Here is a 14,417-nt window from a genome sequence, read left to right as displayed (position 1 = left end):
CAAAGTTCATGAGGAGTTTGAGTGTTGTTTACCTGGACATTTGTTTTGTTGAGAATAGTAATGGCAGCAAATGCAGCTTCACCCCAGAAGGTTGCAGAAGTTCCATACTCATCAAGCATAGCACGATTCATTTGTTGAACCATTCTATTCATCCTTTCCACCACTCCATTTTGCTGAGGAGTCCTTGCAATAGAGAATTCCCTTCTTATTCCATGTTCTTCACAAAAGTCAAAGAATTCATTCGAGGTAAATTCCCCTCCTCGATCAAGCCTGAGGCATTTGATTCTGCGATCTGATTCATTTTCAACCAAGGCTTTGAAAGCTTTGAAATTTTCGAAAGCTCCATCTTTATGCTTCAAAAGTCTTGTCCAACACATCCCGGAAAAGTCGCCAATGAACAATATAAATTATTCTTCTCCACGAGGTGACTTTTTCCTTGATGGACCACATAAATTAGTATGGAAGATTTCAAGTGGCTTACTAGCTGATCCTTCCTTCTCAGGGAAATGTGTTCTGGTTTGCTTACCAAACTGACATGATTTGCATATTGTATTGTATGGAATTCTGATGTCAGGAAGATCACGAATAGCCTGATATTTGCATCCTTTCCTTATCTAAGGGAAGCTTAGATGCCCCAATCTTCTGTTCCATAGCCAGTGTTCATCATTTTTTCTTAGATAGCATTGTTGTTGTCCTCCCTTGAGTATGTATAAATTATTTGGAGTTCTTATGCCTTTGATCACTGTTTCTCCTATATCAAGCTCACGAACAATACATCCATTTGATCGAAATACTACCTCATTTCCTTGATCACACATTTGACTAACACTCAATAGGTTATGCTTTAATCCATCAACGTACATAACATTTCCATCTTTGACCTTTTCTTTCAAAAGAACAGAGCCTTTACCTTTTATGACTGCAGGAGTGTCATTTCCAAATGAGACCTTCCTTTCCTTTTCTAAGGCACTATATGAGTGAAGTTTTTCTTTATCACCTGTCATATGTTTCGAGCATCCACTATCGATGTACCACTGATTTTCCTATCCTTCCACATACAAGGCTATACCACATCTTTCTGGTTGTGGTTCTTTCTTTCTCCAAGTTTTGGGACCCAATGAAGCTTGCTCCTTCTGAGATGTTTGTCGAAACTTACTCCTGCATTCAGAATCTTCATGACCAAAGTTGTTACAAATAGAACATTCTATTTCATTTTCAAGAGCAGAAAAGTTATTGTAGGTCATTTTCATGATCCCAGGCACACTCCTTTGCTTTCGTGCTTCTCTAGTCATGATGGTCTTATAGGCAACACATTGAGTAGCTTTGTGTCCAAAGTTATGACAAGAGAAACATAGGCCATTAAATAAATTCCTATGATTATCAAATCTCCCGACCAGGTGATTGTAGTTTCCATTGACATTCATTCTTGAGGAAAATTGAGAATTATTTACCTATGGTTGGTTGTAGCTTCTGTTCATCCTTGAAGTAGATTGACCCCGATTTCCCTGGTGATCCACTTTATGCCTTTGTTGACAATTGTCAACCTGTTCACTTCTCCTAGCTGCATCAAGATAACTTTTGGAGGTGGATGGCTTCTGTGCTTGACATGCTTCTTCAGTATATCCAAGACCTATCTTGATTAGAGGAGAATGTTGCACTTTGATAATCTCATCTAATGTTTCAGATCCTTTAGCAAATCTAAGGTTAAGATCTTTTGTTTTCTCAATATCTTTTCTAAGTCCCACAATTTCACTTTCTAACTTTTCACTGTGGTTTTCCCTTTTAGCAAGTTGGAATGTTAGAGTATCTATAGTCATACTCTTTTCTTCTAAACAAATTTTAAGTTTAGAAATTTCTTCATAGATATCATCTTGATCTATAGCATCCAAGAAATCATCATCTTCAAAAGCCATCAAAAGTCTATAATCATTACCATGTCAATATTCATCATTATTTGAATGTCCATCACTGTCTTCATGTGTATAATAGCTCTTCTTACTTACATTCTGTTTTTTGTTCCATTTAACTGGTTCCTTACATTTATCAAACTTATCTTTATGAGGACATTTGGCTACATAGTGACCGACTTTTCCACAAGCAAAGCATTTGAAAGGTAGCTTACCTCTGAATCTTCCAGAACCCCGTTGAAGGTTCTTGACAAAGTTTGATTCTTCCTCTCCTTCTGACGTATGTCCTAACTCATTGTATTCTCCTTTTGAAGTTTTTAATGCGGCTTCTCTTATGTTTGATGGACCCCCTTTTCTCATTTCGAAAGCAGTTAGGATTCTGTGCAGCTGTGACATGGTAATACTCTGAAGATTCTACTTTTCTTCTATGGCAGGGACTTTTGATTCAAACTTAGAAGACAAAGATCTTAAAACCTTTTTGACTAAAATAACTTCTTTTATCTCTTCACCTAAGTTTTTCACACGATTAACAATCTCATCTATACGTAAGAAATAATTAGCCACATTTTCATCATTGTGCATTCTCAGAGTTTCATATTGAATTCTAAGATATTGTAGTTTTGCACGTTTTACCTGATCGTCTCCTTCATAGCTTAGAATGATCTTGTCCCATATTTATTTGGTGGTTTTACGCTGCATAACCTTGACGAATTCAGATTGAGATAGACTCCCCAATAGAGTATTGATTGCCTTTGCATTTGTTTCATACTGCTTTTTACCGGCTATATCTGTAGGAGTTGCTGATGGGAAAGTGTATCCTCCTTCCACAATATCCCAAACTTCTGCACCAAGAGATTGAAGATAGGCTATGGTTCTTACCTTCCAATAGATGATGTTGCTCCCATCAAATATTGGTGGCCTGATGGATGCCTCTTTTTCATAGTTTCTCATGATGATAGATCTTCCTTCAAGTGATCAAGCTTCTTCTGAAGGACCTGCTCCGATACAAATTGGTGGAAATAATACTAAGAGGGAGGGGGGGATGAATCCGTATTATCAATTTAACAGTTTTTCATTTCCATAAAAAAAAATTATATATGCTACTTCTGTTAATTAAACCTACGTATATACGCCACTGCGTTTAGAGAAAAATGTGTATATCTTGCAGACTTCTAGTTTAGTTAGCCGATCTTAATTTGTGCATCAGAACCATAAAACAGTAATCAAGTGCAGTAAACAGTACAGGAAATCACACACATGAACACAAGATATAAGGTGGAAATACAATGTGGGTGACAACCACCTGCTACAATTTGTCTCTATCTTCTTTTAATAAGAAACTTCCTTTTACAATATTTATGTACTGGTGCAGTCTTATACCAGTACGTAGGCTTCTTCCTGTAGAAGGCTACAACCTTCTCTCGTTCTCCAGCTTCTCCTGGAAGGGAGCTACAACCCCCTTAGCTCTTGTACTAGCTGATGTACTAGTACGTAGGTGCTGAACTATAGAAGGCTACAACCTTCTCTTTTCTTCCAAGGACTATGTTTCATAAATTTTCAGACTGGATCCATCAATAACTTCAATCAAACATCAAATATATTTGCATCAACCAATCTCCTTTGCACCAACCAAAAACTGAATCAAACACTCCTCTGAATGCTATAACCAGAATATAGTAACAGTAACCAGAAACCAATCCTGAACCTAGAACATTGCAGCAATAAACAGAAGTAGCTAAAACATATTTTATGAGACGTACGCTACTTCAATATGTATAACCTGCATGCATATGCTGTTATATTAAGGAAAACCTACGTATACACAGTTTTGAAATACCGAACCAGCGTGTATACGTGCCTTTTCTATGCGGAACCTGTGTATGGATCTATAAAAGATAATTTACCCTTTTCAAATATTCAGACATCAGTTATACCCATATCATCAGATTTATAGATCAAGTCATGCGCCAAATATAACAGATCAAAATCACACAAAGATACTTCTCTTCAAGCCTTGAGATCTTGACCCATCAATAGAACTTATCCTCCTTCTAGCACTCAGGTTCCTCCTTGATTCAGATCCAGCTATGCACCATTACCCAAAGACCAGTATTCTAGATCTTTCTCTTCATAATATATTTGATCCTTGAGTGCCTTTGCCTAATGATCTCCTTCCCATTTTATAGTCTTAGGCCTTACTCAATACCATGTTCCAAAACCATATAGAATCAATACCTTAGACCCAATACATGGGATCAATACTTTGAACCAAATACCATGGACCAAATACCACGGACCAAAACCAAGTTTTCCAAGTTGTACACACTTTTCTGTCCATGAAAGTTCATGTATACGCATATGCGCCTTTTGGTCTGTGAAATCGTGTGTATACTTGGCTTATTCAACGGGAACCTACGTATACCTCCTTTTCCTCTATTCTCAGAGCTAGTGAGCCTGAATTGTCATCTGAGTGATTTTCCAAGAGAGTTGCCATCAAGGACAATACCTGTGTCATAGTGCCAAACCTGTGTCATAATGCCAACAGTAGTTTTGGTTTGCATATCAACATCTTAAGCGTAATTCTCCATGATAAATATGAAACCCTATAAATCTCCCTAGTGATGCCTAAAACCATAAACCCCAATTATCATTCCTTCCTCCTATCACCTATCCTACAACTCTAAACTCTTTCCCTATCCCATTATCCTTTTATCCCTTTATCCTTATTCCATAACATCCCTATCCCTTTTTATCCCTCTTCCCAAAGGGAAATTTCTCAAACAAGACAAGCCTTCCCTTTCATTTTTATCATTCCTACTCCCTCATTATTTTTTAGCCCATAAAGTCATTTCCCATCCCCTCACTCCTAAATCACTCTCACTCATTCCCTTCATACAACCTCAACCCTGCAAACATGGAAAGAGAGGACCAAGACTATGATGAGGAGGAAAGAGACTTTGACTTGACTGAGCATGATGAGCCGGACTAGCGTTATACTCATCATGGAGTTGAAATCATTGACTTAGAGGCTCAGGACGAAGAAACCATAAAAGACATGATCATACAAGAAAGGGAAGCTCAAGTACAAGCTTTGGAAGACAATTTGGAGAGGGCCAAATATGTTATCACATATTTGTAGCAAGAAAACAAGCAGTTGAGTGACAAACAAGTCCTCATGGAGCTGGAAATTCTCAAGGTAAAACAACAAAGTGGGAAAGAGGCACAAGTCACTTTGACTCCTATTGAGATAGAGATTGAAGATGATAGAGAGACTTGGCTTGAGAGATTCAACTTGCATCTTGAGAAGCTGCTACAGAAGGCCAATAAATACAATCAGATGATCAGACACATGGCCTATCATTACAAGACCCGAAACAAGATTTACACTGTGAGGGTCAAGAAGATGAAAGCTAGGCTAAGGCGGGCTTTGAAAGGAAAAAAGGAGGAGGATAGGCTTAGGATGCTTGCTGAAGCTTCCTTGGCTCATCAAGATACTTGATGATGGTGCTTCTCGCCAATTATGGGCAAGTTTGGAGAATTTTTTTTCATTTTCCAATTTTTGAAATTCTACACACAGGAAAACTGCCTAAACGCGCAATGCCATCGGCGCTGTGCTTTTCCTAGGGGCACCCAATGAAGAAATGGTTTGAATTTTTGGATTCAGAGTGATGAGGACATGCACCCTAGAGATTTTCAATGTTTTTGGGGCATAACTGGTCCACCAAAAGGTCAAAAAACACCCTAAAAATGACCTTTCTGCCACTTTTTGGACACACAGAAGTAGTCATGTGAGAATCAAGTTTTGAGGGGTAAAATGAGCTTTAAATACCGAAATTATAGGTGTTTTGGAAATTATACATGAAGACCTTTGAAATTAGCTATCATGGGCTCAATTTGGATGTCGGGAAGGCCTCCAAAAGGGACCTGAAACTGGCACTGCACATTGGGCCAATGGCGCTGCGCGTAGGGAAATTTTGCACAGGATTGCCATTTCACTATGTTTTGATTGTGATCTTGGATTTTCTCTCATGGAAGATATTTTACTGATGTAAATGATGACTTGGCTTGTAAATATGATGGATAATTAGTAGTAGAGGGTAGATTTAGATTAAAAGTCATTTTGAGCACAAATGAATCAGTTTCCTCACTTTTAGAGGCAAGTTGTTACGATGCCTAGATTCCAGTTTCTTATTCATTGTTGGTTAGATTAGCTCCTCATCTTAGCGATTCGACCCCTGAGGATGGGAGGAGGTTGAAACAATGCCTATATCTTCTTCTTCTTTCTCATTGTAAAGGGTTGGACTCAACTGGATGCTCAAACCTTGATTGTACATCACTTTGTAGCAGTTTAGCAGGAGATTAATAAGAATTGTAGCTATTTTTATGGGATCCATGTGGTATGGAGTTTTAGTACAGTTTCTTCTTTTGTGATCACATGTTAATGTGTTTTGTATACTTCATTAATAATTTCGTTGCTTCTTAGTGAATGCTTTCAAGTTCATAGGCAGAAGTCATTACATCAATGCTCTGCTTTGGGAAAATATTCATCATTTCATGTTTTCTACAGTTTGAGAAGGATCCATGATTATCACATGCTCTTTCTAGCCTCTCATCCATCTTAAAACACCTCACCCATCAATCCCTAGAGTGCTAAACCTTATTCCTACCTTGCCCATTGAACACCCTGCAATTTTGACCTAATTCCCTAGACCTAAATTGTCCAACTCCTCTTGGTCTACCAAAACCCTTAAAATCCAATCAAAACTTCATGCTATTGTACCTAGCCTAATATCTCGTACCTGATCCAATCATTTTGGCTAAGATCTCTACAAAGAGAGCCCTCTCCGACCTAGCAGGGCTAGCTACTTGGGTAAGCGTGGTTTGTGGTTACCCTGACATTGCCTTCCTTCAGCCTAAGGCTCGATCCAAGTGATAACAGGACAACTTGTAGTTTTTTTGTATCAGTTTCAAGTCCTAAGGTCGAAACAGTGACACATGGAACTTTGTACAAGTTCACTTTACTAAACCAATCTATAATTAGGTCATTGTGGGAGATTTAGCATAGCGCTTACTTGGAGAATCCAATCTTGATCAGACTTGCGGGGTTGGAAAGAGGACTCAGAGTGCTACCACAAGATGCAATTTCAAACCTTGGAGATCCAAAATTACAGATATACAACATATTCAATATCGAGCTCCTACAAAGTGAAAAAAGCCGTGTTGTTTTTTTTAAGTTTTTTTAAGTTTGGTTGAAAAATCGATTTAGAGGAATTCAAAGGGCGTGGAAGCTAAGATGAAAGGTATAGAAGAAAAACTTAAAGGAAACATGGAATATTTGAAGACAGATTTGACAAAGTTGTTACAATAAATGCTTACTAATGGCGAAAGCGTAGTAAAGGAAACTCATAATGAGAAAAAAGGAAATGTTAATCATGATTTCATAGACTCTAACATTGGATTAAAGACCCACCATGTTCCAAAGATCGATATGAGGAATTTTTATGGAAAGGATCCCACAACATGGATACTACAGATTGAGCAATATTTTGATCTCCATAATGTGCAAAACACACAAAAGGTATGCATTGCAACTTTATATTTGGAACCAAATCAGTTTGTATGGTATCGATGGATTTGCTCTCATAAACAAGTTGTCACTTGGGAAATGTTTACGGAAGAAATGATAACACATTATGAGGAAGAAAAAAGCAACACACTTTTAGCCAATTGATAAATCTCAAATAAAAGTGTTCAATGATGGAGCACATTGAGGACTTCAAAAAATGGAATATAAAGGTAGAAGATATTCCAGAGGAGCATAGCATTGATGTGTTCATAGGGACTTTAAAGGATAAAATCCAACATGAGGTTTACCTTTTCGAACCTGACTCATTGGAGAAGGCATTGAGGTTGGCAAGAAAAATGGAAAGAATAATTATGGCAACGAGGAAGCCTACCACTCACAACTATAAAGATGGAAGTGTTGTTTCTCCTAGGCTTTCACCACCTACAGGGTTGACACCACAAAAATTGGAAGAAAAAAGAGCAAAAGGGCTTTGTTACAATTGTGATAGAAAATACACTAAAGGTCATAAGTGTGCTGAGAAGAAATTAATTTACATAGATGGGGAAGAGGAGCAAGAAAAGGAACAAGAAATGTCAAAATAAGAGGATATACACCAGGAACCAATCCCAGAGAAAGAAGAAATGAATCTGACCATATCCTATAATGCATTGACATGAATTACTACTCCTCAAACTCTCAATATATAAGGGCATATCAAGAAGAAAAAGGTAATAGTGTTGATTGATTCATGTAGTACCCATAATTTTATTCATTGTAAGATAGCCAAGGAATTGAATTTCTTCCTATATCCAGCACCAAAGTGTCAAGTAATGGTTGCAAATGGAGGAACAATAAATTGCTCTGGAAAGTGCCATAATATCAAGCTATCCATGGGAGAATATGTCTTGAATATTCAAATTCTTTCCATTCCAATGGGTGGTGCAGATGTTGTACTAGAAGTCCAATGGCTACAATCTTTGGATATGATAGGTTTTAATTTTCTAGAACGTTTCTTGAAATTTTTATGGGAAGGAAAGGAAGTTGAATTAAGTGGTATCGAAGGGAAACCGGGAAAGATAATAATCTCTAACAACATGAAAAAGTTTATAAAGAAAGAACAACGGGGAGTAATTGTTCACTAGAGATTCCCACGTCGAAATCATCTACTTCTCCAGATCTCCAAAACATTTTGGACAATCATTCCAAGGTATTTGAGACTCCCAAAGGCCTCCACCTATTTGTGGTCATGATCATGCTATTCATTTGATTCCTAGAAGTGTTTCGCCAAACATCAAACCTTACGGATATCCATATGCCCAAAAGAGTGAAATTGAATGTCTGGTTGCATAAATGCTAGAGGTTGGTATAATTCAACCTAGTCAAAGTTCTTTCTCCACTCCAGTGGTATTTCCTCTGCTGTAGTGGTATTGGTACACAATAAGGATGGATCATGGCGCATGTGTCTAGATTATAGGGAGCTCAACAAGCTTACTATTAAAGATAAATTTCTCATTCCTGTCATTGATGAATTATTGGATGAATTACATGGAGCAATTTACTTAACCAAGTTGCATCTTCATTCAGGATATCATCAAATCAGAATGAAGACTAAAGAAATTCCAAAAACAACATTTAGAACTCATGAGGGTAATTATGAATTTTTGGTTATGCCTTTTGGCCTTACCAATGCACCTTTTACATTTCAAGGTTTGATGAATTCTATTTTCAAACCCTTAGAAAATTTGTGTTAGTATTGTTTGATGATATACTAATCTACAACAAGTCTTGGAAGGATCATGTTCAATATGTTGACAGGGTGCTCAAACTATTGGAGGAGAAACAATTATTTTCAAAAAGCTCCAAATGTTTATTTGGAGTACAATAGGTGGAATATTTGGGTACTCAATTAGCTCATAGCTGATATTATCATCCTCAACATGATGGGTAAACTAAGATAATGAACAAATGTTTGGAAGGATATCTTTGTTTCTTTGTATCTGATAAACTAACATAATGTGTCAAGTGGTTTCCTTTGGATGAATGGTGGTATAACACTTCCTTCCATACTGTAGCAAAAATGACCCCATTTATGGCATTGTATTGATATCATCCACCATCCATCACATCATCTTTAAAATAAAATTCTAAGGTTCAAGCAGTGGAAAATCACATCGAGCATCAACAACAAGTTCTCAATCTCTTAAAGGATAACCTCACTTTGGCGAAGAATAGAATGAAACAACAGGCAGATCAACACCACAACGAAAGAAGTTTTGGTGTAGGTGACTGGGTATTTCTACGACTACAACCATTCAAACAAATGTACCTCAAGAAAGATAAGAAGGACAATAAATTATCACCAAACTATTATGGTCCGTATAAGGTGTTATAAAATATTAGTACTATAGCATACAAATTGGAGCTTCCTGCATCTTCCCGAGTGCTCCAATTTTTCCATGTTTCACGCTTAAAGAAGGTTATAGGTGAGAAGATCCCAGTTAAAAAATATTTCCAGAACTTGACAAGGAAGGAAAAATCATATTGGAACCGGAAGAAGTCACAAAAACAAGAAATCGATAGCTACGAAATCGATCAATTTTAGAGTATCTCATCAAGTGGAAGAACTTACCTGCTGAAGATTCCATATGGGAGGATGAGAATTTTATACAGAAGCATCCAGAACTACTCAAGCATTGAGGAAAACACTTTTTGAAGGAGAGGGGCATGTTAGGTCCCTTTACTACTAGTGTAACCCCTTATTGTTATTAGTGCAACCCCCTTATTGTATTATTATACCCATATAGTCCCCATGTTGTTGTTATTATGCCCCATCGAATCCCACTATTGTTATTGTTGTGCCCCTAAAATATTATTTTTATGTAGGCTCTAATTGTATTGGGACCCCTTAGACTCCTATATATAGAAATGAGGTCTTTTCATTTGTATCATCCAAGAATTTTTCATTTTTGTAATGTAGAGGAGGTTTCCCCCTCGAGGAGGCTGATTTTTAAGTCGTTGATCTATATTTTCTATCTTTTTGTGCACTGGACACATATATAAGGAAGCCCCAAGGGCTTGGTATGCAAGGATGGACACATATATACAAAGATTGGGCTTCTCAAAGATTTCTTCTAATCTAAACCTCTATATTAACATTGTGAAGGGTGAGCCCAAAATAATTCTTCTATATGTGGAAGATCTTCTCATGACACGTGTGGAAGGTCATATTCAAGAGTGAAAAAATCAATTGGTGGTAGAATTCGATATGAAGGATCTAGGGTTGATGCACTATTACCTGGGGCTGGAAGTTTTGGAAGGACCTGATGAGAAATATCTAGGTCAAGGAAAATATGTGATTAAAATGTTGCAAAGGTTTGACATGATGGATTTGCAAACCTATGAAGACCCCTATGATCACAAATTTGAAGAGGCTAAGAAGTTTTGAGTCAATCCATGTCGATTTGAGAAGATATAGATAATTGGTTATCTCTTTGATGTATTTGGTGAATCATCGACTAAACATTTGTTTTGTAGTGAATATTATCAGTTACTGCCAAATAGATATCAAGTATGACCATTGGATAGCAGCCAAGCATCTACTGAGATATTTGTGAGGAATAATTCACTACTTCTTGAAGTATGATAGAAAGCATGATATCCAATTGATTGGATATATAGATTATGATTGGGGAGGAAGTGAGACAAATGGAAGGATCACTATTAGAGGATGTTTTAGTTTGGGATCCTCTTTGATATCCTAGATGAGTAGAAATCAAGAGTCAATTTCTTTTAGTAGTGTTGAGGCTGAATACATTGCAACATGTGAAGTAAGCAGATAAGTTGTCAAGTTAAGCAAGTTGTTGTATGAGCTATTTGAAGGACCAATGGACCCTATGATTATCCATTATGATAACACCAATTGCATAAGGTTGTATGAAGGCCCAGTGTTCCATGGAAATAAAGCACATAAATAAAAAGTATAATTACATATGAAACATGGTGCAAGAGGGAGTGTTGTAGCTACAGTATATCTCCACCGATGAGTAGGTAACTGGAATTTTGAAAAAGACTCTTCTTAATAAGAAGCTTGTGTATTTGAGATACAAGCTTGGATTGGTTGATATATACTCCCTAGTTGAGAGGGAGAGATAGACACATCATTCTTTTATTCACGTTGTGAAGAAATAATGGAGGATTGGGTAAGAATCTAGTTTTTGATACTGTTTGAGATGAGGTAGGGTATCCAATAGGTAAGAGTAGTCAAAGAGGAAATTCCTTGAGGATATGTTATTCCAAGGCAAGAATTATCCTAAAAGGAAATACCCTTTGAACACCCGAGTGGGGTATGTTCCTTAAGAGACAATGAAGATGGTGTCTATTGGTCATTGGTCCTGCTAGCATTGTGCTCTGATCTTGTGGAGAGATAGACATGTTATTCAAGGAATTTTTGTGTGATAATGTTGGTTGGTATGATGAGATAAGCTGAAATGATAGCTTCTAAGATGGCTTACCAATTTTACTCTTCTTATGATATCTCTTCAGTTTGAGAATGTTTGTGTACCATTATGAATACCTCCCTAGTTAAGAGGGGGTGTTGAAATATGTAACTAGGTTCAGTCTTCATAAATGTGAAATTTACCCTTGATTCTTGTATATTGTGAAAAAAAGAAAATTTATTATTGTTATTTTTTGTAGCATGGATTTCATGCTCAAGGTCATTTTATTTAGAGGTCAAGCACCCAATGAGTGCTTCTAGAGTTTGTCCTAGTGTCAATAAGTCAATAGAGTCATTATCATATGAACAAGACCCAACTGGGCACATTGTAAAATGTCAAAAGAATTGTTTTTGTACTTAAAAGTATTAAATTACCCTCCAAGACCAATTCAATACAGTAGCTAAGAAGTCATCCTCATTAGGGCATGTTGTCCTCCTTGGAAACCTTATATAGGAGGCAAATTGACCTCCTATGGACACTCACTCAATTATTATCATCAAAGTGAAGGAGAAGTAGAAGAAAGTCTAGCAAAGAAGGATCAAAGGATGAAGGATTAATTTCTTGGGTTATTTCCCTCTCTCTCTCTCTCACGTCCAAAAAGAATGATAGGTTTTTGCAGCTGCAAGGTCGAAGTTGTGAAAGTTGTAGAAAGAAGGTCAAAGAAAGGAGTCTTAGGCGAGATACAAGCCATATAAGGAAAATAAACCCAAGAAAAGGTCATAGAAAGCCTTGGACACCCTAAAATTGCTCACACGTGTGGAATCAACAACTGTTGCAGGGGCCGACAATTTCAGACCTATAGTGGAGGCCGAAACTTTGTAGTTGGGGGTTGAAATTGTGCATCTGGAAAAGATTTGAATGTATCTGAATTGGATAGAAGAAGCACATCATCAAGAATGTTTGGCTTGGTCTTAGAAGGATATTGGTCTTGATCTAAAGGTCTTGGAATTATTCATTTAAAGAATCTATAAGAAAAGCGATTTATGAGTTTTCCTCTCAAGTTGAACGGTTTTGGCCCTAACTTGTAGCCTACATCCTGTGTTCTTGTTTATTGTTGATATTCTTGTTTTGGTAGTTGTTTGATGATAAGAACAAAATAATAATAATAGAAGAAGCCAATAATCATTAAAAAGTTAAAAATACATCAAAACCAATTATTAAGTTTAAGAGAAATGCTAATTACATCCCTCTAGATTTTTCAATAGGAAAGGGTGTAATTTTGTAGGCCAATGGTCGAATCCTCTCCAATATCTCGAAAGGTCCAAAATACCGAGGTGCCATCTTGGCACATGATCCAATCTTCATGGAGCTCCTCTTGGGATTGATGCACAAGTACACATACTCCCTAGTTTGAAACTCCTTGAATGCTCTATGTTGTTCTGCATAACTCTTATGCCTATCCTATGTTGCCTTTAGATTCCTCTTAATAACCTGCATCTCCTGCTCCATTTTAGCCAACATATCTAGTCCAATCACCACCCTATTCACTGGATCATTCCAACTAATAGGAGTGTAGAAAATCCCGTAGATTCACAAGCTCATGCAATTTACTAAAGCACAGGACAAAAATCTACTTCTACTTTCAACTAGCGGAAGCCAATAGATCAATGAACACAATAATAGTAAGAGGAAGATAATTAATGTCACATAACATAATATGTATCCGGGGAAAGCCACAACCCAAAGCCCCACTATTTGTATTGCATTAATCATAAATCCAAGATGATAATACAATGCTTGTTCTCACAAGAAAAATCCCAACACTTGGTAAAATCAATCCTCAACTCACAAGAAAGCTCTTGGCCAACACTTAGTCAATTCTCTAGCTCTCCAAGTCCCTATTTCCTTGCACCCTTGGTCAAAGAATTTGGATGAATACAATATGCTCTACTCAACCTTGAGCTTAACTTGCACAAGTATTCCTATCCTCCGCCTGATGACTTCCTTTGGCCAATACTTAGCCAAATTTCCAAGCCTCCAACCTTCTAATTCTTTTCACAATTCCTGAGAGAATTAGCCTGTATTTAAAGGTAAATTCCTCATCCATAACTGCGCAATCCAAAATTAGGTCCTTCTATGTTTGCAGGCATGATATTTACAACTCAGTAAATCATACAACTAATAGTACATTGTCCCTACACTCTAGTCTCAACTGGATCTTTCTCAAAATCGACATGCATGAGTTTCTGATGAGGGAATCTTTAGTTAATTGGAGTAGCACTAGTGAATGCATTAGTGCACCAACTAACTGTTAACTCTCTATTTGTTCCACAAAGAGTTTGGAACTAATTTAATTGAACTTAACTTAGTAAACTAAGTTATCTTATTACAACTCACAATACACTCATAATGGACCCCTAAAACTTATGGATAACATATACATGACTTCAAAAACACTTCCAACTCGAAATTCCTAAGTTAATTAAGTTAATTAAACATAATTGACTA

Source organism: Pinus tabuliformis, chromosome 3_2, assembly GCF_031772625.1.
Source record: "Pinus tabuliformis cultivar Carrire ecotype Pingquan chromosome 3_2, CPIR1, whole genome shotgun sequence".
Lineage (NCBI taxonomy): Eukaryota > Viridiplantae > Streptophyta > Pinopsida > Pinales > Pinaceae > Pinus > Pinus tabuliformis.
This window is presented reverse-complemented; position numbering follows the sequence as displayed.